This window comes from Coregonus clupeaformis, chromosome 5, assembly GCF_020615455.1.
Source record: "Coregonus clupeaformis isolate EN_2021a chromosome 5, ASM2061545v1, whole genome shotgun sequence".
In the NCBI taxonomy this organism is placed as follows: Eukaryota; Metazoa; Chordata; class Actinopteri; order Salmoniformes; family Salmonidae; genus Coregonus; species Coregonus clupeaformis.
In genome coordinates, this window is record NC_059196.1 from 38,545,782 (window position 1) to 38,572,618 (window position 26,837).

A 26,837-nucleotide genomic window follows, 5' to 3' on the forward strand; every position below is an offset into this window, starting at 1 on the left:
GAGCTGTCTGGACTAACTCTCTCTGTGAATATGAGCTGTCTGTATTAACTCTCTGTGAATATGACCTGTCTGTATTAACTCTCTCTGGGAATATGAGCTGTCTGTACTAACTCTCTGTGAATATGAGCTGTCTGGACTAACTCTCTCTATGACTATGAGCTGTCTGGACTAACTCTCTCTGTGAATATGAGCTGTCTGTATTAACTCTCTCTGAATATGAGCTGTCTGTACTAACTCTCTCTGTGAATATGAGCTGTCTGTATTAACTCTCTCTGTGAATATGAGCTGTCTGGACTAACTCTCTCTGTGAATATGAGCTGTCTGGACTAACTCTCTCTGTGAATATGAGCTGTCTGGACTAACTCTCTCTGTGAATATGAGCTGTCTTTACTAACTCTCTGTGAATATGAGCTCTCTGTATTAACTCTCTCTGTGAATATGAGCTCTCTGTATTAACTCTCTCTGTGAATATGAGCTGTCTGTATTAACTCTCTCTGTGAATATGAGCTGTCTGTATTAACTCTGTGAATATGAGCTGTCTGTATTAACTCTCTCTGTGAATATGAGCTGTCTGTACTAACTCTCTCTGTGAATATGAGCTGTCTGTATTAACTCTCTGTGAATATGAGCTCTCTGTATTAACTCTCTCTGTGAATATGAGCTCTCTGTATTAACTCTCTCTGTGAATATGAGCTGTCTGTATTAACTCTCTCTGTGAATATGAGCTGTCTGTATTAACTCTCTCTGTGAATATGAGCTGTCTGTACTAACTCTCTGTGAATATGAGCTGTCTGGACTAACTCTCTCTGTGAATATGAGCTGTCTGGACTAACTCTCTCTGTGAATATGAGCTGTCTGGACTAACTCTCTCTCTGAATATGAGCTGTCTGTATTAACTCTCTCTGAATATGAGCTGTCTACTAACTCTCTCTGTGAATATGAGCTGTCTGTATTAACTCTCTCTGTGAATATGAGCTGTCTGGACTAACTCTCTGTGAATATGAGCTGTCTGGACTAACTCTCTCTGTGAATATGAGCTGTCTTTACTAACTCTCTGTGAATATGAGCTGTCTGTACTAACTCTCTCTGTGAATATGAGCTGTCTGTATTAACTCTCTCTGTGAATATGAGCTGTCTGTATTAACTCTCTCTTTAAATATGAGCTGTCTGTACTAACTCTCTCTGTGACTATGAGCTGTCTGTATTAACTCTGTGAATATGAGCTGTCTGTATAAACTCTCTCTGTGAATATGAGCTGTCTGGACTAACTCTCTCTGTGAATATGAGCTGTCTGTATTAACTCTCTCTGTGAATATGAGCTGTCTGTATTAACTCTCTCTGTAAATATGAGCTGTCTGTACTAACTCTCTCTGTGAATATGAGCTGTCTGTATTAACTCTGTGAATATGAGCTGTCTGTATTTACTCTCTCTGGGAATATGAGCTGTCTGGACTAACTCTCTCTGTGAATATGAGCTGTCTGTATTAACTCTCTCTCGTAAATATTAGCTGTCTGTACTAACTCTCTCTGTGAATATGAGCTGTCTGTATTTACTCTCTCTGTGAATATGAGCTGTCTGTATTAACTCTGTGAATATGAGCTGTCTGTATTAACTCTGTGAATATGAGCTGTCTGTATTAACTCTCTCTGTGAATATGAGCTGTCTGTACTAACTCTCTCTGTGAATATGAGCTGTCTGTATTAACTCTGTGAATATGAGCTGTCTGTATTAACTCTGTGAATATGAGCTGTCTGTATTAACTCTCTCTGTGAATATGAGCTGTCTGTACTAACTCTCTCTGTGAATATGAGCTGTCTGTATTAACTCTCTGTGAATATGAGCTCTCTGTATTAACTCTCTCTGTGAATATGAGCTGTCTGTATTAACTCTCTCTGTGAATATGAGCTGTCTGTATTAACTCTCTCTGTGAATATGAGCTGTCTGTGTTAACTCTCTCTGTGAATATGAGCTGTCTGTACTAACTCTCTGTGAATATGAGCTGTCTGGACTAGCTCTCTCTGTGAATATGAGCTGTCTGGACTAACTCTCTCTGTGAATATGAGCTGTCTGTATTAACTCTCTGTGAATATGAGCTGTCTGTATTAACTCTCTCTGTGAATATGAGCTGTCTGTACTAACTCTCTGTGAATATGAGCTGTCTGGACTAACACTCTCTGTGAATATGAGCTGTCTGGACTTACTCTCTGTGAATATGAGCTGTCTGTATTAACTCTCTCTGAATATGAGCTGTCTGTACTAACTATCTCTGTGAATATGAGCTGTCTGTATTAACTCTCTGTGAATATGAGCTGTCTGTACTAACTCTCTCTGTGAATATGAGCTGTCTGTATTAACTCTCTCTGTGAATATGAGCTGTCTGTATTAACTCTCTCTGGGAATATGATACTGTCTGTACTAACTCTCTGTGAATATGAGCTTTCTGGACTAACTCTCTCTGTGAATATGAGCTGTCTGGACTAACTCTCTCTGTGAATATGAGCTGTCTGTATTAACTCTCTCTGTGAAAATGAGCTGTCTGGACTAACTCTCTCTGTGAATATGAGCTGTCTGGACTAACTCTCTCTGTGAATATGAGCTGTCTGGACTAACTCTCTCTGTGAATATGAGCTGTCTGTATTAACTCTCTCTGTGAATATGAGCTGTCTGTATTAACTCTCTCTGTAAATATGAGCTGTCTGTACTAACTCTCTCTGTGAATATGAGCTGTCTGTATTAACTCTCTCTGTGAATATGAGCTGTCTGGACTAACTCTCTCTGTGAATATGAGCTGTCTGGACTAACTCTCTCTGTGAATATGAGCTGTCTTTACTAACTATCTGTGAATATGAGCTGTCTGTATTAACTCTCTCTGTGAATATGAGCTGTCTGTATTAACTCTCTCTGTAAATATGAGCTGTCTGTACTAACTCTCTCTGTGAATGTGAGCTGTCTGTACTAACTCTCTCTGGGAATATGATACTGTCTGTACTAACTCTCTGTGAATATGAGCTTTCTGGACTAACTCTCTCTGTGACTATGAGCTGTCTGGACTAACTCTCTCTGTGAATATGAGCTGTCTGTATTAACTCTCTCTGTGAAAATGAGCTGTCTGGACTAACTCTCTCTGTGAATATGAGCTGTCTGGACTAACTCTCTCTGTGAATATGAGCTGTCTGGACTAACTCTCTGTGAATATGAGCTGTCTGGACTAACTCTCTCTGTAAATATGAGCTGTCTGTACTAACTCTCTCTGTGAATATGAGCTGTCTGTATTTACTCTCTCTGTGAATATGAGCTGTCTGTATTCACTCTCTGTGAATATGAGCTGTCTGGACTAACTCTCTCTGTGAATATGAGCTGTCTCTATTAACTCTCTCTGTGAATATGACCTGTCTGTATTAACTCTCTCTGGGAATATGAGCTGTCTGTACTAACTCTCTGTGAATATGAGCTGTCTGGACTAACTCTCTCTATGACTATGAGCTGTCTGGACTAACTCTCTCTGTGAATATGAGCTGTCTGTATTAACTCTCTCTGAATATGAGCTGTCTGTACTAACTCTCTCTGTGAATATGAGCTGTCTGTATTAACTCTCTCTGTGAATATGAGCTGTCTGGACTAACTCTCTCTGTGAATATGAGCTGTCTGGACTAACTCTCTCTGTGAATATGAGCTGTCTGGACTAACTCTCTCTGTGAATATGAGCTGTCTGGACTAACTCTCTGTGAATATGAGCTGTCTGTACTAACTCTCTCTGTGAATATGAGCTGTCTGTATTAACTCTCTCTGTTAATATGAGCTGTCTGTATTAACTCTCTCTGTTAATATGAGCTGTCTGGACTAACTCTCTCTGTGAATATGAGCTGTCTGTATAAACTCTCTCTGTGAATATGAGCTGTCTGGACTAACTCTCTCTGTGAATATGAGCTGTCTGGACTAACTCTCTCTGGGAATATGAGCTGTCTGGACTAACTCTCTCTGTGAATATGAGCTGTCTGTATTTACTCTCTCTGTGAATATGAGCTGTCTGTATTAACTCTCTCTGTGAATATCCTCCTTCCCGACCCATCATGTAGGTTAGTGTGAAGGTACGAGGTCAGGTTACCTGGCGGGAGGGAGGAATGGGGGGATCTATGGCGGGAGAGAGTAGAGGGATGGAGGAATGGAGGGAGTAGTGAAGGTACCAAGTTACTGGGATGGAGGGAGTGGAAGGGGAGGGATGGAGGGAGGGAGGGAGGGGATGATGGGGGAGTAGTGGAGGTATGAGGTCTGGGGTTTCCTGTAGAAGAACCTCGTGTCCTGAGGGCTGTAAGATGATTGACAACAAGACCACAAGCTCCATACACACAGAGAGAGGGAGGGAGTATCTCTCCTCTTCATCCTCCATCTCCCTCTCTCTCTGCCCCCCCTTATCTGCTCTCTCTCTCTCTCTCTCTCTCTCTCTCTCTCTCTCTGCCCTCTCCCCCCTTATCTGCTCTCTCTCTCTCTCTCTCTCTCTCTCTCTCTCTCTCTCTCTCTCTCTCTCTCTCTCTCTCTCTCTCTCTCTCTCTCTCTCTCTCTCTCTCTCTCTCTCTCTCTCTCTGCCCTCTCCCCCATCTGCTCTCTCTCTGCCCTCTCTCCCCCGTTATCTTCTCTCTCTCTCTCTCTCTCTCTCTCTCTCTCTCTGCCCTCTCCCCCCTTATCTGCTCTCTCTGCCCTCTCCCCCCTTATCTGCTCTCTTTCTCTCTCTCTGCCCTCACCCCCATATGCTCTCTCTCTCTCTCTCTCTCTCTCTCTCTCTCTCTCTCTCTGCCCTCTCCCCCTTATCTGCTCTCTCTCTCACTCTCTCTCTGCCCTCTCCCCCTTATCTGCTCTCTCTCCTCTCTCTGCCCTCTCCCCCTTATCTGCTCTCTCTCTCTGCCCTCTCCTCCCATATCTGCCCTCTCTCTCTCTGCTCTCTCTCTCCTCTCCCTCTCCCCGTTATCTGCTCTCTCTCTCTCGCCCTCTCCCCCTTATCTGCTCTCTCTCTCTGCCCTCTCCCCCCTTACCTGCTCTCTCTCTCTCTGCCCTCTCTCCCCCCATATGCTCTCTCTCTCTCTCTCTCTCTCTCTCTCTCTGCCCTCTCCCCCCCATATGCTCTCTCTCTCTCTCTCTCTCTCTCTCTCTCTCTCTCTCTCTCTCTCTCTCTCTCTCTCTCTCTCTCTCTCTGCCCTCTCTCCCCCCATATGCTCTCTCTCTCTCTCTCTGCCCTCTCCCCCCTTATCTGCTCTCTCTCTCTCTGCCCTCTCCCCCTTATCTGCTCTCTCTCTCTGCCCTCCCCCCATATGCTCTCTCTCTCTCTCTCTCTCTCTCTGCCCTCTCCCCCCCATATGCTCTCTCTCTCACTCTCTGCCCTCTCCCCCCTTATCTGCGCTCTCTCTCTCTCTCTGCCCTCTCCCCCCCATATGCTCTCTCTCTCTCTCTCTCTCTCTCTCTCTGCCCTCTCCCCCTTATCTGCTCTCTCTCTCTGCCCTCCCCCCATATGCTCTCTCTCTCTCTCTCTCTCTCTCTCTCTGCCCTCTCCCCCCATATGCTCTCTCTCTCTCTCTCTGCCCTCTCCCCCTTATCTGCTCTCTCTCTCTGCCCTCCCCCCCATATGCTCTCTCTCTCTCTCTCTCTCTCTCTCTCTCTCTCTCTCTCGCCCTCTCCCCCCATATGCTCTCTCTCTCTCTCTCTGCCCTCTCCCCCATATGCTCTCTCTCTCTCTCTGCCCTCTCCCCCCTTATCTGCTCTCTCTCTCTCTGCCCTCTCCCCCCTTATCTGCTCTCTCTCTCTCTGCCCTCTCCCCCTTATCTGCTCTCTCTCTCTCTGCCCTCTCCCCCTTATCTGCTCTCTCTCTCTGCCCTCCCCCCATATGCTCTCTCTCTCTCTCTGCCCTCCCCCCATCTGCTCTCTCTCTCTCTCTCTGCCCTCTCTCCCCCCATATGCTCTCTCTCTCTCTCTCTCTCTCTCTCTCTCTCTCTCTCTCTCTCTCTCTCTCTCTCTCTCTCTCTCTCTCTCTCTCTCTCTCTCTCTCTCTCTCTCTCTCTCTCTCTCTCTCTCTCTCTCTCTCTCTCTCTCTCTCTCTCTCTCCATGTTGGTACTGGTCATGCTGCTCTGTGGCTTTTAGCCATGAGGCCCAGGGTCATGACCATATTGGAATGGCCTCCTCTCTTGGCATTTACCATGGTTGTGTCCCAAATTGTACCCTATTCCCATAGGGCTCTGGTCAAAAGTAGTGCACTATGTAGGGAATAGGGTGCCATTTGAGACACAGACCCCATCTCCAGCTACCATCTCAGATGTAGACTAACTACTGGAGGCGACGCACGCATGAGCTTTCATTTGAACCACACGAAGAAGAATGTTGTCTGCAACATTCATCTGATCCTTTATCTTTTTTTTGGTACAGTTAAGGACTTGTGTCCTAAACAAACGGAGGTTTTGTTATTTTCTTGTGTAAAAGCATGTACTACCCAAACACAGATGATTGCTTGAAATGTGCATATTTTAGATCCTTAAAAGTAGTCTGGCTGTTGTGTGGATAACTCATATTTTATCCCACGTTCACATAACTGCTTGTTCATTTCATTTGCAAAGTGGAGCGTGGTAAATGGTTTAGTGTTGTTGCTGAGTGTTCTGTTTGTTCTGCTCCAGACTAACTTTGTTCTGTCCAGCTGCAACGTTGAGTGAGTCCCAAATGGCACCCTATTCCCTATATAGTGCGCTACTATTGACCTGAGCTCCATGGGCCCTGGTCAAAAGTAGTGCTCCAAAAAAGGAATAGGGTGCGATTTGGGACGCACTTGTTGTTGTGGCTCTGTTCATTCTTTACACCAGCCAGACAACAACAATCCATTCACTGTAAGGCTGATTTTTGGAGAAAAAAAAAATACAAATGGACTCTTATTAAATCATTATAAAGCAAAAATAATAGCGTGTCATCTTTTTACATTTGAAATGTCAAAAATGAAGAAAAAAAAGGCCAGCACTCACTTGGCTATACACTGAGAGTACAAAACATTAGGAACACCTTCCTAATATTGAGTTGCACCCCCCTTTTGCCCTCAGAACAGCCTCAGTTCGTCGGGGCATGGACTCTACAAGGTGGTCGAAAGCGTTCCACAGGGATGCTGGCCCATGTTGACTCCAACGCTTCCCACAGTTGTGTCAAGGTGGCTGGATGTCCTTTGGGTGGTGGACCATTCTTGATACACTGTTGAGCGTGAAAAACCCAGCAGCGTTGCAGTTCTTGACACACTCAAACCGGTGCGCCTGGCACCTACTACCATACCCCGTTCAAAGGAACTAAAATCTTTCGTCTTGCCCATTCACCCTCTGAATCGCACAAATACACAATCCACGTCTCAATTGTCTCAAGGCTTAAAAACCCTTCTTTAACCTGTCTCCTCCCCTTCATATACACTGATTTGAAGTGGATTTAACAAGTGACATCAATAAGGGATCGTAGCTTTCACCTGGTCGGTCTGTCATAGAAAGGTGTTCCTAATGTGTTGTATACTCAGTGTAAGTTGCAATTGAAGTGTTTAAATGTTCATGTTGAAGATAAGCTTTGTGTAGCAGATGTGTTGGGACCGCCATTCCCCTACGGAGGGACGTTTGGTATTGTAGGCTCTGCAACACTGCATTCAATAGGCCTAATCTGTAATAATAATCACCACTGGTTCACTATCATGGGCAAGGCAAAATGCATCAATCTATCTACGCACAATCAATCGACTCCCAACTTGCCCACACACACACACACACTGCAGTGCATTTTCCATTATTTCAATAATTAACATCAGTCAGCCCCCATTGTAGTTATGACTTTAGTTAAGGAAGCCCTGTTAAGTATCTGCTCCTACAACATGCCCGTTAGTTAAGGAAGCCCTGTTAAGTATCTGCTCCTACAACATGCCCGTTAGTTAAGGAAGCCCTGTTAAGCATCTGCTCCTACAACATGCCCGTTAGTTAAGGAAGCCCTGTTAAGCATCTACTCCTACAACATGCCCGTTAGTTAAGGAAGCCCTGTTAAGCATATGCTCCTACAACATGCCCGTTAGTTAAGGAAGCCCTGTTAAGCATCTGCTCCTACAACATGCCCGTTAGTTAAGGAAGCCCTGTTAAGTATCTGCTCCTACAACATGCCCGTTAGTTAAGGAAGCCCTGTTAAGCATCTGCTCCTACAACATGCCCGTTAGTTAAGGAAGCCCTGTTAAGTATCTGCTCTTACAACATGCCCTATTTTTCCTTTCATTCAATATATCATAGCAGGAGTTGCTGAACGTTAGCACATGCGTTTGGACGGGAGAAAAGATCTGCCTCAAAAGGACTAAAGTGGTATTTTACTCGGTTTTATTGTCAAGTTCATTCCATTGAACTTAGCATGTCAGTGACCATAGGAAAGACAGGACCAAGAGTTCAGGGACCAGGCTAGGTTGAACTGGCCGATTATCCACATGTGTAGTTCTCTCTGTAGACTACAGTGTGCTGGAGAGAATGGAGCCTGGTTGTATACATTTTTTACATTTTACGTAATTTAGCAGACGCTCTTATCCAGAGCGACTTACAGTTAGTGAGTGCATACATTTTTCATACTGCCCCCCCCCCCGTGGGGAACGAACCCACAACCCTGGCGTTGCATGCGCTGTGCTCTACCAACTGAGCTACAGGGGACGAGATGTTTTCAGATATATTTTCATGGAGCAGAGAGAGGTCTTCCCAGGCTGTGTCCCAAATGGCACCCGGTTCCCTATAAAGTGCACTACTTTTAAACAGGGCCCATATAGGGGAATAGGGTACCATTTGGGACCCAGCCCCAGACAGAGGCTAATTCTACTCAGGCTGATTGCCAAAGTTGTCTTGTGAGAATTATCATCTCTCCGTTCCTCCCTCCCTCTGTCGCAGAACAACAGATTCCTTCAATCAGAGGAACAGGGGGGAGGACCTTCTACTCTCTCGCTGCTTCTCTACGCTGGACCAGGAAGGAGAGGCAGTGAGTTGATTCCATCGTTATTCACAGAAGGTACGTTATCTCTCAGGACCTGTTTACATCCATGCTGTTGTATTCAATACAAATCAAATGTATTATGTTGTCAGACAGAGGCTGGGCCTCCTCTGTTTCTCTCTGACAGTAGAGGGAGGGAGTGGGCCCATGTTTCTCTCTGACAGTAGAGGGAGGGAGTGGGCCCATGTTTCTCTCTGACAGTAGAGGGAGGGAGTGGGCCCATGTTTCTCTCTGAGAGTAGAGGGAGGGAGTGGGCCCATGTTTCTCTATGACAGTAGAGGGAGTGGGCCCATGTTTCTCTCTGACAGTAGAGGGAGGGAGTGGGCCCATGTTTCTCTCTGACAGTAGAGGGAGGGAGTGGGCCCATGTTTCTCTCTGACAGTAGAGGGAGGGAGTGGGCCCATGTTTCTCTATGACAGTAGAGGGAGGGAGTGGGCCCATGTTTCTCTCTGACAGTAGAGGGAGGGAGTGGGCCCATGTTTCTCTCTGACAGTAGAGGGAGGGAGTGGGCCCATGTTTCTCTCTGAGAGTAGAGGGAGTGGGCCCATGTTTCTCTCTGAGAGTAGAGGGAGGGAGTGGGCCCATGTTTCTCTCTGACAGTAGAGGGAGAGTGGGCCCATGTTTCTCTCTGAGAGTAGAGGGAGTGGGCCCATGTTTCTCTCTGACAGTAGAGGGAGGGAGTGGGCCCATGTTTCTCTCTGACAGTAGAGGGAGGGAGTGGGCCCATGTTTCTCTCTGAGAGTAGAGGGAGTGGGCCCATGTTTCTCTCTGAGAGTAGAGGGAGTGGGCCCATGTTTCTCTCTGACAGTAGAGGGAGGGAGTGGGCCCATGTTTCTCTCTAACAGTAGAGGGAGGGAGTGGGCCCATGTTTCTCTCTGAGAGTAGAGGGAGTGGGCCCATGTTTCTCTCTGACAGTAGAGGGAGGGAGTGGGCCCATGTTTCTCTCTAACAGTAGAGGGAGGGAGTGGGCCCATGTTTCTCTCTGACAGTAGAGGGAGGGAGTGGGCCCATGTTTCTCTATGACAGTAGAGGGAGGGAGTGGGCCCATGTTTCTCTCTGACAGTAGAGGGAGTGGGCCCATGTTTCTCTCTGAGAGTAGAGGGAGGGAGTGGGCCCATGTTTCTCTCTGACAGTAGAGGAGTGGGCCCATGTTTCTCTCTGACAGTAGAGGGAGGGAGTGGGCCCATGTTTCTCTCTGACAGTAGAGGGAGGGAGTGGGCCCATGTTTCTCTCTGACAGTAGAAGGAGTGGGCCCATGTTTCTCTCTGACAGTAGAGGGAGGGAGTGGGCCCATGTTTCTCTCTGACAGTAGAGGGAGTGGGCCCATGTTTCTCTCTGAGAGTAGAGGGAGGGAGTGGGCCCATGTTTCTCTCTAACAGTAGAGGGAGGGAGTGGGCCCATGTTTCTCTCTGACAGTAGAGGGAGGGAGTGGGCCCATGTTTCTCTCTGACAGTAGAGGAGGGAGTGGGCCCATGTTTCTCTCTGACAGTAGAGGGAGGGAGTGGGCCCATGTTTCTCTCTGACAGTAGAGGGAGTGGGCCCATGTTTCTCTCTGACAGTAGAGGGAGGGAGTGGGCCCATGTTTCTCTCTGACAGTAGAGGGAGGGAGTGGGCCCATGTTTCTCTCTGAGAGTAGAGGGAGGGAGTGGGCCCATGTTTCTCTCTGAGAGTAGAGGGAGGGAGTGGGCCCATGTTTCTCTCTGACAGTAGAGGGAGGGAGTGGGCCCATGTTTCTCTCTGACAGTAGAGGGAGGGAGTGGGCCCATGTTTCTCTCTGACAGTAGAGGGAGGGAGTGGGCCCATGTTTCTCTCTGACAGTAGAGGGAGGGAGTGGGCCCATGTTTCTCTCTGACAGTAGAGGGAGTGGGCCCATGTTTCTCTCTGACAGTAGAGGGAGTGGGCCCATGTTTCTCTCTGACAGTAGAGGGAGGGAGTGGGCCCATGTTTCTCTCTGACAGTAGAGGGAGGAGTGGGCCCATGTTTCTCTCTGACAGTAGAGGGAGGAGTGGGCCCATGTTTTTCTCTGACAGTAGAGGGAGGGAGTGGGCCCATGTTTCTCTCTGACAGTAGAGGGAGTGGGCCCATGTTTCTCTCTGACAGTAGAGGGAGTGGGCCCATGTTTCTCTCTGACAGTAGAGGAGTGGGCCCATGTTTCTCTCTGACAGTAGAGGGAGGGAGTGGGCCCATGTTTCTCTCTGACAGTAGAGGGAGGAGTGGGCCCATGTTTCTCTCTGACAGTAGAGGAGTGGGCCCATGTTTCTCTCTGACAGTAGAGGGAGGGAGTGGGCCCATGTTTCTCTCTGACAGTAGAGGGAGTGGGCCCATGTTTCTCTCTGACAGTAGAGGGAGGGAGTGGGCCCATGTTTCTCTCTGACAGTAGAGGGAGGGAGTGGGCCCATGTTTCTCTCTGAGAGTAGAGTGAGGGAGTGGGCCCATGTTTCTCTATGACAGTAGAGGGAGGGAGTGGCCCCATGTTTCTCTCTGACAGTAGAGGGAGGGAGTGGGCCCATGTTTCTCTCTGACATTAGAGGGAGTGGGCCCATGTTTCTCTCTGAGAGTAGAGGGAGGGAGTGGGCCCATGTTTCTCTCTGACAGTAGAGGGAGTGGGCCCATGTTTCTCTCTGACAGTAGAGGGAGTGGGCCCATGTTTCTCTCTGACAGTAGAGGGAGTGGGCCCATGTTTCTCTCTGACAGTAGAGGGAGTGGGCCCATGTTTCTCTCTGACAGTAGAGGGAGGGAGTGGGCCCATGTTTCTCTCTGACAGTAGAGGAGGGAGTGGGCCCATGTTTCTCTCTGACAGTAGAGGGAGGAGTGGGCCCATGTTTCTCTCTGACAGTAGAGGGAGGGAGTGGGCCCATGTTTCTCTCTCGACAGTAGAGGGAGTGGGCCCATGTTTCTCTCTAACAGTAGAGGGAGGGAGTGGGCCCATGTTTCTCTCTGACAGTAGAGGGAGGGAGTGGGCCCATGTTTCTCTCTGACAGTAGAGGGAGGGAGTGGGCCCATGTTTCTCTCTGACATTAGAGGGAGGGAGTGGGCCATGTTTCTCTCTGACAGTAGAGGAGGGAGTGGGCCCATGTTTCTCTCTGACATTAGAGGGAGGGAGTGGGCCCATGTTTCTCTCTGACGGTAGAGGGAGGGAGTGGGCCCATGTTTCTCTCTGACAGTAGAGGGGAGTGGGCCCATGTTTCTCTCTGACAGTAGAGGGAGGGAGTGGGCCCATGTTTCTCTCTGACAGTAGAGGGAGGGAGGCCCATGTTTCTCTATGACAGTAGAGGGAGGAGTGGGCCCATGTTTCTCTCTGACAGTAGAGGGAGGAGTGGGCCCATGTTTCTCTCTGACAGTAGAGGGAGGAGTGGGCCCATGTTTCTCTCTGACAGTAGAGGGAGTGGGCCCATGTTTCTCTCTGACAGTAGAGGGAGGAGTGGGCCCATGTTTCTCTCTGACAGTAGAGGGAGGAGTGGGCCCATGTTTCTCTCTGACAGTAGAGGAGGGAGTGGGCCCATGTTTCTCTCTGACAGTAGAGGGAGGGAGTGGGCCCATGTTTCTCTCTGACAGTAGAGGGAGTGGGCCCATGTTTCTCTCTGACAGTAGAGGGAGGGAGTGGGCCCATGTTTCTCTCTGACAGTAGAGGGGGAGTGGGCCCATGTTTCTCTCTGACAGTAGAGGGAGGGAGTGGGCCCATGTTTCTCTCTGACAGTAGAGGGAGGGAGTGGGCCCATGTTTCTCTCTGACAGTAGAGGAGGGAGTGGGCCATGTTTCTCTCTGACAGTAGAGGGAGGGAGTGGGCCCATGTTTCTCTCTGACAGTAGAGGGAGGGAGTGGGCCCATGTTTTTCTCTGACAGTAGAGGAGTGGGCCCATGTTTCTCTCTGACAGTAGAGGGAGTGGGCCCATGTTTCTCTCTGACAGTAGAGGGAGGGAGTGGGCCCATGTTTCTCTCTGACAGTAGAGGAGGGAGTGGGCCCATGTTTCTCTCTGACAGTAGAGGGAGTGGGCCCATGTTTCTCTCTGACAGTAGAGGGAGGGAGTGGGCCCATGTTTCTCTCTGACAGTAGAGGAGTGGGCCCATGTTTCTCTCTGACAGTAGAGGGGGGAGTGGGCCCATGTTTCTCTCTGACAGTAGAGGGAGGGAGTGGGCCCATGTTTCTCTCTGAGAGTAGAGTGAGGGAGTGGGCCCATGTTTCTCTATGACAGTAAAGGGAGGGAGTGGCCCCATGTTTCTCTCTGACAGTAGAGGGAGGGAGTGGGCCCATGTTTCTCTCTGACATTAGAGGGAGTGGGCCCATGTTTCTCTCTGAGAGTAGAGGGAGGGAGTGGGCCCATGTTTCTCTCTGACAGTAGAGGGAGTGGGCCCATGTTTCTCTCTGACAGTAGAGGGAGTGGGCCCATGTTTCTCTCTGAGAGTAGAGGGAGTGGGCCCATGTTTCTCTCTGACAGTAGAGGGAGGGAGTGGGCCCATGTTTCTCTCTGACAGTAGAGGGAGTGGGCCCATGTTTCTCTCTGACAGTAGAGGGAGGGAGTGGGCCCATGTTTCTCTCTGACAGTAGAGGGAGGGAGTGGGCCCATGTTTCTCTCTAACAGTAGAGGGAGGGAGTGGGCCCATGTTTCTCTCTGACAATAGAGGGAGGGAGTGGGCCCATGTTTCTCTCTGACAGTAGAGGGAGGGAGTGGGCCCATGTTTCTCTCTGACATTAGAGGGAGGGAGTGGGCCCATGTTTCTCTCTGACAGTAGAGGGAGGGAGTGGGCCCATGTTTCTCTCTGACATTAGAGGGAGGGAGTGGGCCCATGTTTCTCTCTGACGGTAGAGGGAGGGAGTGGGCCCATGTTTCTCTCTGACAGTAGAGGGAGTGGGCCCATGTTTCTCTATGACAGTAGAGGGAGGGAGTGGGCCCATGTTTCTCTCTGACAGTAGAGGGAGGGAGTGGGCCCATGTTTCTCTATGACAGTAGAGGGAGGGAGTGGGCCCATGTTTCTCTCTCTGACAGTAGAGGAGTGGGCCCATGTTTCTCTCTGAGAGTAGAGGGAGGGGAGTGGGCCCATGTTTCTCTCTGACAGTAGAGGAGTGGGCCCATGTTTCTCTCTGACAGTAGAGGGAGGGAGTGGGCCCATGTTTCTCTCTGACAGTAGAGGAGGGAGTGGGCCCATGTTTCTCTCTGACAGTAGAAGGAGTGGGCCCATGTTTCTCTCTGACAGTAGAGGGAGGGAGTGGGCCCATGTTTCTCTCTGACAGTAGAGGGAGGGAGTGGGCCCATGTTTCTCTCTGACAGTAGAGGGAGGGAGTGGGCCCATGTTTCTCTCTAACAGTAGAGGGAGGGAGTGGGCCCATGTTTCTCTCTGACAGTAGAGGGAGTGGGCCCATGTTTCTCTCTGACAGTAGAGGGAGGGAGTGGGCCCATGTTTCTCTCTGACAGTAGAGGGAGTGGGCCCATGTTTCTCTCTGACAGTAGAGGGAGGGAGTGGGCCCATGTTTCTCTCTGACAGTAGAGGGAGGGAGTGGGCCCATGTTTCTCTCTGACAGTAGAGGGAGGGAGTGGGCCCATGTTTCTCTCTGACAGTAGAGGGAGGGAGTGGGCCCATGTTTCTCTGCCATGTGTCCCCTGTGTTATTTCTGCCATGTGTCCCCTGTGTTATCTGTGACATAACATTCATCTCCATAGAGGTACTATTGATACTCTTAAAATTTTTCAGCCCTCGTCTCCTCTGTTGTCCTGTCCTGCCTCTGTCTATCTGCAGCTGAAAGCACCATTATCAATGACTGCGTACTCAATGGCTCCCTGTTCCTGATATAGTGCATTACGTCTGATGAGAGCTAGTGCACCATATAAGGGCGGCAGATAGTCTAGAGCAGGGGTGTCAAACTCATTTTAGCTCAGGGGCCACATGGAGGAAAATCTATTCCCAAGTGGGCCGGACCGGAAAAATCATGGTATATATAACTTAAAAACAACAACTTCAGATTGTTTTCTTTTTTTAATACGATCAACATACAACATAAAGCTGGAGCCTGAGGACAGTGTGTCCAAAATAGTACAAGCACAACATCACTATTAATCATAAAACACGTCAAGTTTATTTGAAAATTCTAAAGAAAAAGAACACACAAACACACAATGCCTCAGTGATTAACAGAACTGTTTCACAGATCACAGAACTATATCAGGGTGTCATTTCTCAGGCAGAAATGTAGATAAAAATAATTAAATCCTGTTCCCCAAACAAGTGCAAGAACCACAGAGTCAAGAATAGGTTTAATATACAAATAAAATAAAATCAATTAAAAACAATAGCACATCAACATAAAAACATATAAACATAAATCTGAAAGCGTTGCTCAAACTCCTGTAATAGTCCCGTTATTTTATCTTTGAACCGCTTCATGTCTGCCACATGTTGGGTCGCGCACACATTTTTCAGACAGGGGAAGTGAGCTGCATCACCACCGGCAAGTTGCGTCTCCCACAATGACAGCTTCAACTTGAAAGAACGTATGCTGTCATAATACTGCGTGACAACTTTGTTGCGCCCTTGCAGCTGTTTGTTCAAGTTATTCAGGTGCTCTGTAACATCCACCATAAATGCAAGGTCCTGCATCCATTCTGCGGAATGAAATTCTAACACTGGTTTGCCCTTTTCTTCCATGAACTGTTCAATTTCTTCTCGTAAATCAAAGAAACGCCTCAGCACAGCACCTCGGCTTAACCATCTTATCTCAGTGTGGTATGGCAGGCCATAGATGTGGTCTTTCTCTCTGAGAAGGCTGTCAAACTGACGGTGATTCAGGCTTCTGGATCGGATGAAATTAACAGTTTGGATGACCACCTTCATGACGTTATCCATCTTTAATGACTTGCAACACAAAGCCTCCTGGTGCAAAATACAGTGAAAAGTCAAAAAATCACGTCCTCCATTTGCAGATTGCACTTTCTATCTGAACTTTGTCACAACGCCTGCTTTTTTCCCGATCATTGAGGGCGCACCATCTGTAGCCAGGCTGACAGCACGGGACCAGTCCACTCCGACCCTGTCCAGCGCGCCCGACGAGTGCGGTAAAAATATCAGCTGCTGTCGTTGTATCTGTCATCGGCACCAACTCCACGAACTCCTCGGTGACGGTCAATGTGTCATCAACTCTGCGGATGAAAATGGCCAGTTGTGCAACATCTGTAATGTCCGTGCTTTCATCAATTGCAACCGAAACGCAATAAATGACTTTACTTTTTGCTTCAACTGGCTGTCCAAATCCACTGAAAGATCGGAAATCCTGTCTGCAACTGTGTTTCTTGTCAGGCTGATATTTGCAAAAAGCCTGCCGCTTTTCAGGCACACAATCTCCGCTGCCTTCATCATGCATGTTTTTACAAATTCACCCTCACTAAATGGTTTTGAAGCCACTGCGATTTCATTAGCAATGAGGTAGCTAGCTTTCACTGCAGCGTCACTGATGTCTCGGCTGTGAGTAAACACAGACTGCTGTTTCTTCAGACCCGCCAACAGTTCATTCACCTTCTCTCATCTCCGCTGTCCTTGAAAGTTGTCATATTTGTCGGCATGAAGACTCACATAGTGGCGACGAAGGTTATATTCTTTCAGCACTGCAACATGCTCTGAACACACCAAACATACAGCTTTCCCATTCAATTCCGTGAATAAATAGGAGGATTACCATTTTTCTTGGAACACTCTGCACTCTGCGTCCACTTTTCTCTTTTTTGACAGAGACATATTGGGGCAATGAGGGTGCCAAAGCACATAATGTTAAAAGTAGAAGCCGTAATAAATATCGCGGGCAAAACAAAGTAGCTCATTGGCTGCACGTGCTTGACCTACTTGCTCTGCCCCGGTATAAACAGTTTGCTTGCTTAACACAATTGCTATTGCGCCATCCAGTGGACGCAATTGGAACAGCAGTTTATTTTATTGAAAAATTGCAGCACATTTTTATACTTTACAATTTTTTTTATTATTATTAATTTTTTTATCATCTCGCGGGCCGGATTAAACCCGTTTGCGGGCCTGATCCGGCCCGTGGGCCGGACGTTTGACACCCCTGGTCTAGAGGTTAGAGCGTTGGGCCAGTAACCGAAAGGTCGCTGATTCGAATACCCGAGTTGACAAGGTGAAAAATCTGTTCCTTGAACAAGGCACTTAACCCTAATTTCCTCCAGAGGTGCTGTACTACTGTGTCTGACCCTGTAAAACAACACATTACACTGGACCTATCATACTACTGTGTCTGACCCTGTAAAACAACACATTACACTGGACCTATCTGGTGCATGTGACAATACATCTTTCTTTTTTTTAGGGGATGCCATTTGGGATGCACACAATGTCATTGGTCACCTGCTGTGAGACACTGTGTACGTCGTCAATACTCTGTTGAGAGAGAGAGAGAGAGAGAGAGAGAGAGAGAGAGAGAGAGAGAGAGAGCGAGAGAGCGAGAGAGAGAGAGAGAGAGAGCGAGAGAGCGAGAGAGAGCGAGAGAGAGAGAGAGAGAGAGAGAGAGAGAGAGAGAGAGAGAGAGAGAATTCAAAGGCAGGTGGATGAGGCTTCAATCAGGTAGCCTATTAAGTTCAGAATAGGAGTGCTGATTTGGGATCAGGTTTCCCTTTTCAATCACAATGAATAAGAATACATGAGAAGCTTGATAGGCTGACATACGGGTCCAGATATGCGTCCGCGTAGTAGTTAGCAAGTGACGCGTAAATAAGTCGTGATGTATAACCTAACCAATTCCCATCTAACCCATACGGTATTATAAAGCTGAGGTCACAAACACGTGGAATTCCTGCTGACAAGTCAACATATATTGTTGAGAGTGTTTAAATACTCCCAGTATGTTCGTGTGGAGATGATTCCACTCAGATGCTTGGCAGGGGAACGTGACCCATTTCACTATCTGTTACAAACACACACACTGGGACTTCCATGCTCATAGAGCGATGTGGTTAGCTTGTGACGACACCGTGGGCATGAGATAAGAGATAAGATTGGTGAGAAGGAATTACCATGCATTCTGAGATTTTCCGATACAAAAAAAAGAAAAAGTAACATTGAAATGAAATCAATAGTAGCCCAGTTAATCAAATAGGCCATTTGAAGTAAATGAAGTCATTCTCTCCGTATCAAACACGTCTGTCTCCAATACGTCAGTCTCGTATATGTCAGTCTCCAATACGTGAGTCTCATCGGTCTCCGGTACATCGGTCTCCATACATAGCTGTTTCCTAGTGTTGACTTGAACTCCCAGTTCAAAGCCTCCCTTTGAGTTTCCTATCCCAAGCAGGGAGATCTCTACAAAGATACTGCTCCAATTACACCGGTCAGTAGGTCTACACCACAGTACAGTGGGGTGTAGGGACCTAGTACAGTACAGTGGGGTGTAGGGACCTAGTACAGTACAGTGGGGTGTAGGGACCTAGTACAGTACAGTGGGGTGTAGGGAACGTGTCTGAAATGGCACCCTATTCCCTTTATGGGGCCCTGGTCAAAAGTTGTGGACTACATAGTGAATAGGGTGCCATTTGTGATCTACACTCAGACAACAGTAGCTGCATGGGATCCAGTGGGAGGGAGAGAGAGAGGGAGGGAGGGAGGGAGGGAGGGAGGGAGGGAGGGAGGGAGGGAGGGGGGAGAGAGACAGAGACTGGGTAGAGTTGGTATCTTTCAAGGATTTAATGTAATATATCACAGTACATCTCGTGGCCCTTTTGTGTACTTCAGATTATCACAGGTGTCTATCATTATTTCTGGCATTCTGTGTAAAATATTTTCAAATTAAAAATAGAATGACAAAGCTGTAAAACATTATCCTAAATATAAACCATCAATTTAGTGAATACCATTGGTGTTTAATATGAGGGTTTCAGCATGAAATACCCTTTAAATATATATTTGTACACACTTTTATTTATTTTACTATGTCAGTATTTGTTGGATTTGAACCATATGGTTCATCTACTAGAAACTCAAGGACAATATGGACACAGATATAATAAATTAATCATATACAGTGAGGGAAAAAAGTATTTGATCCCCTGCTGATTTTGTACGTTTGCCCACTGACAAAGACATGATCAGTCTATCATTTTAATGGTAGGTTTATTTGAACAGTGAGAGACAGAATAACAACAACAAAATCCAGAAAAACGCATGTCAAAAATGTTATAAATTGATTTGCATTTTAATGAGGGAAATAATTATTTGACCCCTCTGCAAAACATGATTTAGTACTTGGTGGCAAAACCCTTGTTGGCAATCAGAGGTCAGACGTTTCTTGTAGTTGGCCACCAGGTTTGCACACATCTCAGGAGGGATTTTGTTCCACTCCTCTTTGCAGATCTTCTCCAAGTCATTAAGCTTTCGAGGCTGACGTTTGGCAACTCAAACCTTCAGCTCCCTCCACAAATGTTCTATGGGATTAAGGTCTGGAGACTGGCTAGGCCACTCCAGGACCTTAATGTGCTTCTTCTTGAGCCACTCCTTTGTTGCCTTGGCCATGTGTTTTGGGTCATTGTCATGCTGGAATACCCATCCACAACCCATTTTCAATGCCCTGGCTGAAGGAAGGAGGTTCTCACCCAAGATTTGACGGTACATGGCCCCGTCCATCGTCCCTTTGATGCGGTGAAGTTGTCCTGTCCCCTTAGCAGAAAAACACCCCCAAAGCATAATGTTTCCCACCTCCATGTTTGACGGTGGGGATGGTGTTCTTGGGGTCATAGGCAGCATTCCTCCTCCTCCAAACACGGCGAGTTGAGTTGATGCCAAAGAGCTCGATTTTGGTCTCATCTGACCACAACACTTTCACCCAGTTCTCCTCTGAATCATTCAGATGTTCATTGGCAAACTTCAGACGGGCATGTATATGTGCTTTCTTGAGCAGGGGGACCTTGCGGGCACTGCAGGATTTCAGTCCTTCACGGCGTAGTGTGTTACCAATTGTTTTCTTGGTGACTATGGTCCCAGCTGCCTTTGAAATCATTGACAAGATCCTCCCGTGTAGTTCTTGGCTGATTCCTCACCGTTCTCATGATCATTGCAACTCCACGAGGTGATATCTTGCATGGAGCCCAAGGCCGAGGGAGATTGACAGTTATTTTGTGTTTCTTCCATTTGCGAATAATCGCATCAACTGTTGTCACCTTCTCACCAAGCTGCTTGGCGATGGCCTTGTAGCCCATTCCAGCCTTGTGTAAGTCTACAATATTGTCCCTGACATCCTTGGAGAGCTCTTTGGTCTTGGGCATGGTGGAGAGTTTGGAATCTGATTGATTGATTGCTTCTGTGGACAGGTGTCTTTTATACAGGTAACAAGCTGAGATTAGGAGCACTCCCTTTAAGAGTGTGCTCCTAATCTCAGCTCGTTACCTGTATAAAAGACACCTGGGAGACAGAAATCTTTCTGATTGAGAGGGGGTCAAATACTTACAGTGGGGAAAAAAAGTATTTAGTCAGCCACCAATTGTGCAAGTTCTCCCACTTAAAAAGATGAGAGAGGCCGGTAATTTTCATCATAGGTACACGTCTACTATGACAGACAAAATGAGAAAAGAAAATCCAGAAAATCACATTGTAGGATTTGTAATGAATTTATTTGCAAATTATGGTGGAAAATAAGTATTTGGTCAATAACAAAAGTTTCTCAATACTTTGTTCTATACCCTTTGTTGGCAATGACACAGGTCAAACGTTTTCTGTAAGTCTTCACAAGGTTTTCACACACTGTTGCTGGTATTTTGGCCCATTCCTCCATGCAGATCTCCTCTAGAGCAGTGATGTTTTGGGGCTGTCACTGGGCAACACGGACTTTCAACTCCCTCCAAAGATTTTCTATGAGGTTGAGATCTGGAGACTGGCTAGGCCACTCCAGGACCTTGAAATGCTTCTTACGAAGCCACTCCTTCGTTGCCGGGCGGTGTGTTTGGGATCATTGTCATGCTGAAAGACCCAGCCACGTTTCATCTTCAATGCCCTTGCTGATGGAAGGAGGTTTTCACTCAAAATCTCACGATACATGGCCCCCATTCATTCTTTCCTTTACACGGATCAGTCGTCCTGGTCCCTTTGCAGAAAAACAGCCCCAAAGCATGATGTTTCCACCCCCATGCTTCACAGTAGGTATGGTGTTCTTTGGATGCAACTCAGCATTCTTTGTCCTCCAAACACGACGAGTTGAGTTTCTACCAAAAAGTTATATTTTGGTTTCATCTGACCATATGACATTCTCCCAATCCTCTTCTGGATCATCCAAATGCACTCTAGCAAACTTCAGATGGGCCTGGACATGTACTGGCTTAAGCAGGGGGACACGTCTCGCACTGCAGGATTTGAGTCCTTGGCGGCGTAGTGTGTTACTGATGGTAGGCTTTGTTACTTTGGTCCCAGCTCTCTGCAGGTCATTCCACTAGGTCCCCCGTGTGGTTCTGGGATTTTGCTCACCGTTCTTGTGATCATTTTGACCCCACGGGGTGAGATCTTGCGTGGAGCCCCAGATCGAGGGAGATTATCAGTGGTCTTGTATGTCTTCCATTTCCTAATAATTGCTCCCACAGTTGATTTCTTCAAACCAAGCTGCTTACCTATTGCAGATTCAGTCTTCCCAGCCTGGTGCAGGTCTACAATTTTGTTTCTGGTGTCCTTTGACAGCTCTTTGGTCTTGGCCATAGTGGAGTTTGGAGTGTGACTGTTTGAGGTTGTGGACAGGTGTCTTTTATACTGATAACAAGTTCAAACAGGTGCCATTAATACAGGTAACGAGTGGAGGACAGAGGAGCCTCTTAAAGAAGAAGTTACAGGTCTGTGAGAGCCAGAAATCTTGCTTGTTTGTAGGTGACCAAATACTTATTTTCCACCATAATTTGCAAATAAATTCATTAAAAATCCTACAATGTGATTTTCTGGATTTTTTTTTCTCAATTTGTCTGTCATAGTTGATGTGTACCTATGATGAAAATTACAGGCCTCTCATCTTTTAAAGTGGGAGAACTTGCACAATTGGTGGCTGACTAAATACTTTTTTTCCCCACTGTATTTCCCCCTAAACTGCAAATCAATTTATAACATTTTTGACATGCGTTTTTCTGGATTTTTTTGTTGTTATTCTGTCTCTCACTGTTCAAATAAACCTACCATTAAAATTATAGTTATATATAATAAAAATAATTAAAGTATAAATTACCTAAATTAGGATAGATTGCCATAGATGTTCTGTTTATTATCAAAATTACTGAAGAGACCAGTAACTTCGGTAATCCACCGAAAGCTTTGCAACCCTAATTGTGGGTGGACTGGGTGTAGGAGGTTAGAGTTGGCGTTGACTTTAGCGTGTTACTCATTTTCACTCACCCATGACTAAGCAGTTCTCCCAAAGTTTTTGGCTGATGTTGAGTTTGTCATGTGTAGGAGGAGGTGTAGCCAGTGTAGCGAGGCATGGTGTCTGTGTAGGAGGGGGCAAAGTTTAGGCTTTAGTCACCTTCATGTCACTTCTATTTGGGACACAAGATTTCCGTGAAAAAGGCTTGCATAATGTAGCTCTAAAAACACCCATGTTGTAGTTAGTTTGTGTTGCAGAACAAAGCTTGAAGATTTCACCTCTGTTTCACTTGAATGGCTTCCATGATCATCAATGTCAATATGGCAACAAAGCGTCTCTGCATTCATTCACATTGGTTGACAGACAGAGGCTGGCAAAAAAGGAACAGTCTCAACCAATCAGGGGCCTTTTGATGTTGTAGTGGGTGTGGTGATACTGATGATTTGTTACCACAGATGATTTGTTTACATAGCAGGTTAGGAGAACTAACGTAGCAGGTTAGGAGAAATAACGCAGCAGGTTAGGAGAACTAACGCAGCGGGTTAGGAGAACTAACGCAGCGGGTTAGGAGAACTAACGCAGCGGGTTAGGAGAACTAACGCAGCAGGTTAGGAGAACTAACGCTGCAGGTTTAGGAGAACTAACGCAGCAGGTTAGGAGAACTAACGCAGCAGGTTAGGAGAACTAACGTAGCAGGTTAGGAGAACTAACGTAGCAGGTTTAGGAGAACTAACGTAGCAGGTTTAGGAGAACTAACGCAGCAGGTTAGGAGAACTAACGCAGCAGGTTAGGAGAACTAACGCAGCGGGTTTAGGAGAACTAACGTAGCGGGTTTAGGAGAACTAACGTAGCAGGTTAGGAGAACTAACGCAGCGGGTTAGGAGAACTAACGCAGCGGGTTAGGAGAACTAACGCAGCGGGTTAGGAGAACTAACGCAGCAGGTTAGGAGAACTAACGCAGCAGGTTAGGAGAATGAGGTTAAGGTTAGGAAATGGGTTAGGGTTAACTAAAATGCTACAGTTGTCAACAACTGTTGTCCCCACTGGAGCCCTGTTCTAATGATCAGTAAACCCACTGAGCCCTGGGTTGCTAAGGGTTTCATCTCTTCCTCTTGTGTAACCAGGTTCTCTCTCTAAACATCATCTATGATGTACAGACTGTTCCTCTGGAGTGTGTGTGTGTGTGTGAGTGTGTGTGTGTGTGTGTGTGTGTGTGTGTGTGTGTGTGTGTGTGTGTGTGTGTGTGTGTGTGTGTGTGTGTGTGTGTGTGTGTGTGTGTGTGTGTGTGTGTGTGAGTGTGTGTGTGTGTGAGTGTGTGTGTGTGTGTGTGTGTGTGGCTCTCGAGGAGGACACGGAAGAGGACACACACTGTTATCATGTTAGAAACCTTTAACAGGTACACAACTTCATCCAATCGAGATGTGTGTCACCCTATTCCCTAATTAGTGCACTACTTTCGACCAGAATAGGGAATAAATAGGAAATAGGATGCCATGTGGCCCGCAGCCTCATTAGCTGTGAATCAGTAGCTTCCTGCAGCAGTAGATGTTGTTCTTAATTGTTCCACTCAGGTACCACTTTGGATGGCTCAGTTGGTAGCTAGCAATGCCAAGGTTGTGTGTGTTCACTTCCTGCAGGGAGACACATACAAAACAAATGTATGCACTCACTGTGCTGTAGGTCGCTTTGGATACAAGTGTCTGCTAAGTGGCGTAATATTATTATTTATTTATTTAGAGGAAGAATAAGGGGTGCACAGGTGAATGTATGCCTGGCGATATGAATGCCTGATTTAATGCAACCTTGTCATGGCCGAGAGTGTTGTAATGACACACATTCTTTCTCTCTCTCGCTCTCTCTCTCTCTCTCTCTCTGTCTCTCGCTCTCTCTCGCTCTCTCTCGCTCTCTCTCGCTCTCTCTCGCTCTCTCTCGCTCTCTAATATTGACAAACATTTGGCAGGAAGTTAGGAAGTGTATGTGTCTCTAATATGGTCATACATTTGGCAGGAAGTTAGGAAGTGTATGTGTCTCTAATATGGTCATACATTTGGCAGGAAGTTAGGAAGTGTATGTGTCTCTAATATGGTCATACATTTGGCAGGAAGTTAGGAAGTGTATGTGTCTCTAATATGGTCATACATTTGGCAGGAAGTTGGGAAGTGTATGTGTCTCTAATATGGTCATACATTTGGCAGGAAGTTGGGAAGTGTATGTGTCTCTAATATGGTCATACATTTGGCAGGAAGTTGGGAAGTGTATGTGTCTCTAATATGGTCATACATTTGGCAGGAAGTTGGGAAGTGTATGTGTCTCTAATATGGTCATACATTTGGCAGGAAGTTGGGAAGTGTATGTGTCTCTAATATGGTCATACATTTGGCAGGAAGTTGGGAAGTGTATGTGTCTCTAATATGGTCATACATTTGGCAGGAAGTTAGGAAGTGTATGTGTCTCTAAAATGGTCATACATTTGGCAGGAAGTTAGGAAGTGTATGTGTCTCTATGGTCATACATTTGGCAGGAAGTTAGGAAGTGCAGCTCTCTCTGTCTACTAGACCTCTCTTCTCTCTGGTGACATTGGCCTCATTGATGATGTCATTGATATAAGCATCATGGATGCTGTTGGGTATTGACCTTGATGCAGAGAAGGATCTGTCTGTCTCTAGCATAGGGGTCATACACTGAGAAATATTAGGCTACATTGCCAAGTTAAAAGGAAATTTGACTACCTGAAATACTCTACTTTTTGTAATACTAGGATATTTTTTGCTTATTTAGCAATACTATAATTTGTTAGCATATTATGCAATACTATAATTTTGTTTGTAATATGTTATGTTTCACAGTGTCGTGGCTAAACAAAGAGATTAATAACATACAGCTGGCGGGTTATTCACTGTGTCGGCAGGATAGAACAGCAGCCTCTGGTAAGACAAGGGGTGGCGGTCTATGTATATTTGTAAACAACAGATGGTGCACGATATCTAAGGAAGTCTCGAGGTTTTGCTCGCCTGAGGTAGAGTATCTCATGATAAGCTGTAGACCACACTATCTACCAAGAGAGTTTTCATCTATATTCTTCGTAGCCGTCTATTTACCACCATAAACCGATGCTGGCACTAAGACCGTACTCAATGAACTGTATACGGCCATAAGCATACAGGAAAACGCTCATCCAGAGGCGCAGCTCCTAGTGGCCGAGGACTTTAATGCAGGGAAACTTAAATCTGTTTTACCTCATTTCTACCAGCATGTTAAATGTGCAACCAGAGGGAAAAAAACTCTAGACCACCTTTACTCCTCACACAGAGATGCGTACAAAGCTCTCCCTCGCCCTCCATTTGGCAAATCTGACCATAGTTCTATCCTCCTGATTCCTGCTTACCTCCAAAAACTAAAGCAGGAAGCACCAGTGACTCGGTCAATAAAAAAGTGGTCAGATGAAGCAGATGCTAAGCTACAGGACTGTTTTGCTAACACCGGCTGAAATATGTTCTGGGATTCTTCCGATGGCATTGAGGAGTACACCACATCAGTCACTGGCTTCATCAATAAGTGCATCAATGACGTCGTCCCCACAGTGACTGTACGTACATACCCCAACCAGAAGCCATGGATTACAGGCAACATCCGCACTGAGTTAAAGAGTAGAGCTGCCACTTTCAAGGAGCGGGACTCTAACACGGAAGCTTATAAGAAATCCCGCTATGCCCTCCGACGAACCATCAAACAGGCAAAGCGTCAATACAGGCCAAAGATCGAATCGTACTACACCGGCTCCGCCGCTTGTCGGATGTGGCAGGCCTTGAAAACTATTACAGACTACAAAGGGAAGCACAGCCGCGAGCTGCCCAGTGACACGAGCCTACCAGACAAGCTAAATTACTTCTATGCTCGCTTCGAGGCAAGTAACACTGAAACATGCATGAGAGCATCAGCTGTTCCGGACGACTGTGTGATCACGCTCTCCGTAGCCGATGTGAGTAAGACCTTTAAACAACTCAACATTCACAAGGCCGCAGGGCCAGACGGATTACCAGGACGTGTACTCCGAGCATGTGCTAACCAACTGGCAAGTGTCTTCACTGACATTTTCAACCTCTCCCTGTCTGAGTCTTTAATACCAACATGTTTCAAGCAGACCACCATAGTCTCTGTGCCCAAGAACACTAAGGTAACCTGCCTAAATGACTACTGACCCGTAGCACTCACGTTTGTAGCCATGAAGTGCTTTGAAAGGCTGGTCATGGCTGACATCAACACCATTATCCCAGAAAACCTAGACCCACTCCAATTTGCATACCGCCCCAACAGATCCACAGATTATGCAATCTTTATTGCGCTCCACACTGCCCTTTTACACCTGGACAAAAGGAACACCTATTTGAGAATGCTATTCATTGACTACAACTCAGTGTTCAACACCATAGTGCCCTCAAAGCTCATCACTAAGCTAAGGACCCTGGGACTAAACACCTCCCTCTGCAACTGGATCCTGGACTTCCTGACGGGCC

At 46.6% G+C, this 26,837-nt stretch overlaps 1 protein-coding gene across 3 annotated transcripts in view; it reads left to right on the plus strand.

Moving 5' to 3' along the window:
* LOC121566851 (rho guanine nucleotide exchange factor TIAM1) overlaps window positions 1–26,837 on the plus strand; it is a 195,513-nt gene that overhangs the window by 18,494 nt on the left and 150,182 nt on the right. For all 3 annotated transcript variants that reach the window (XM_045214379.1, XM_045214386.1, XM_045214385.1), the window contains exon 2: window positions 8,909–9,026. The gene's annotated coding sequence lies outside the window, so the exon portion shown is untranslated. The remainder of the gene's footprint in view (window positions 1–8,908; window positions 9,027–26,837) is intronic.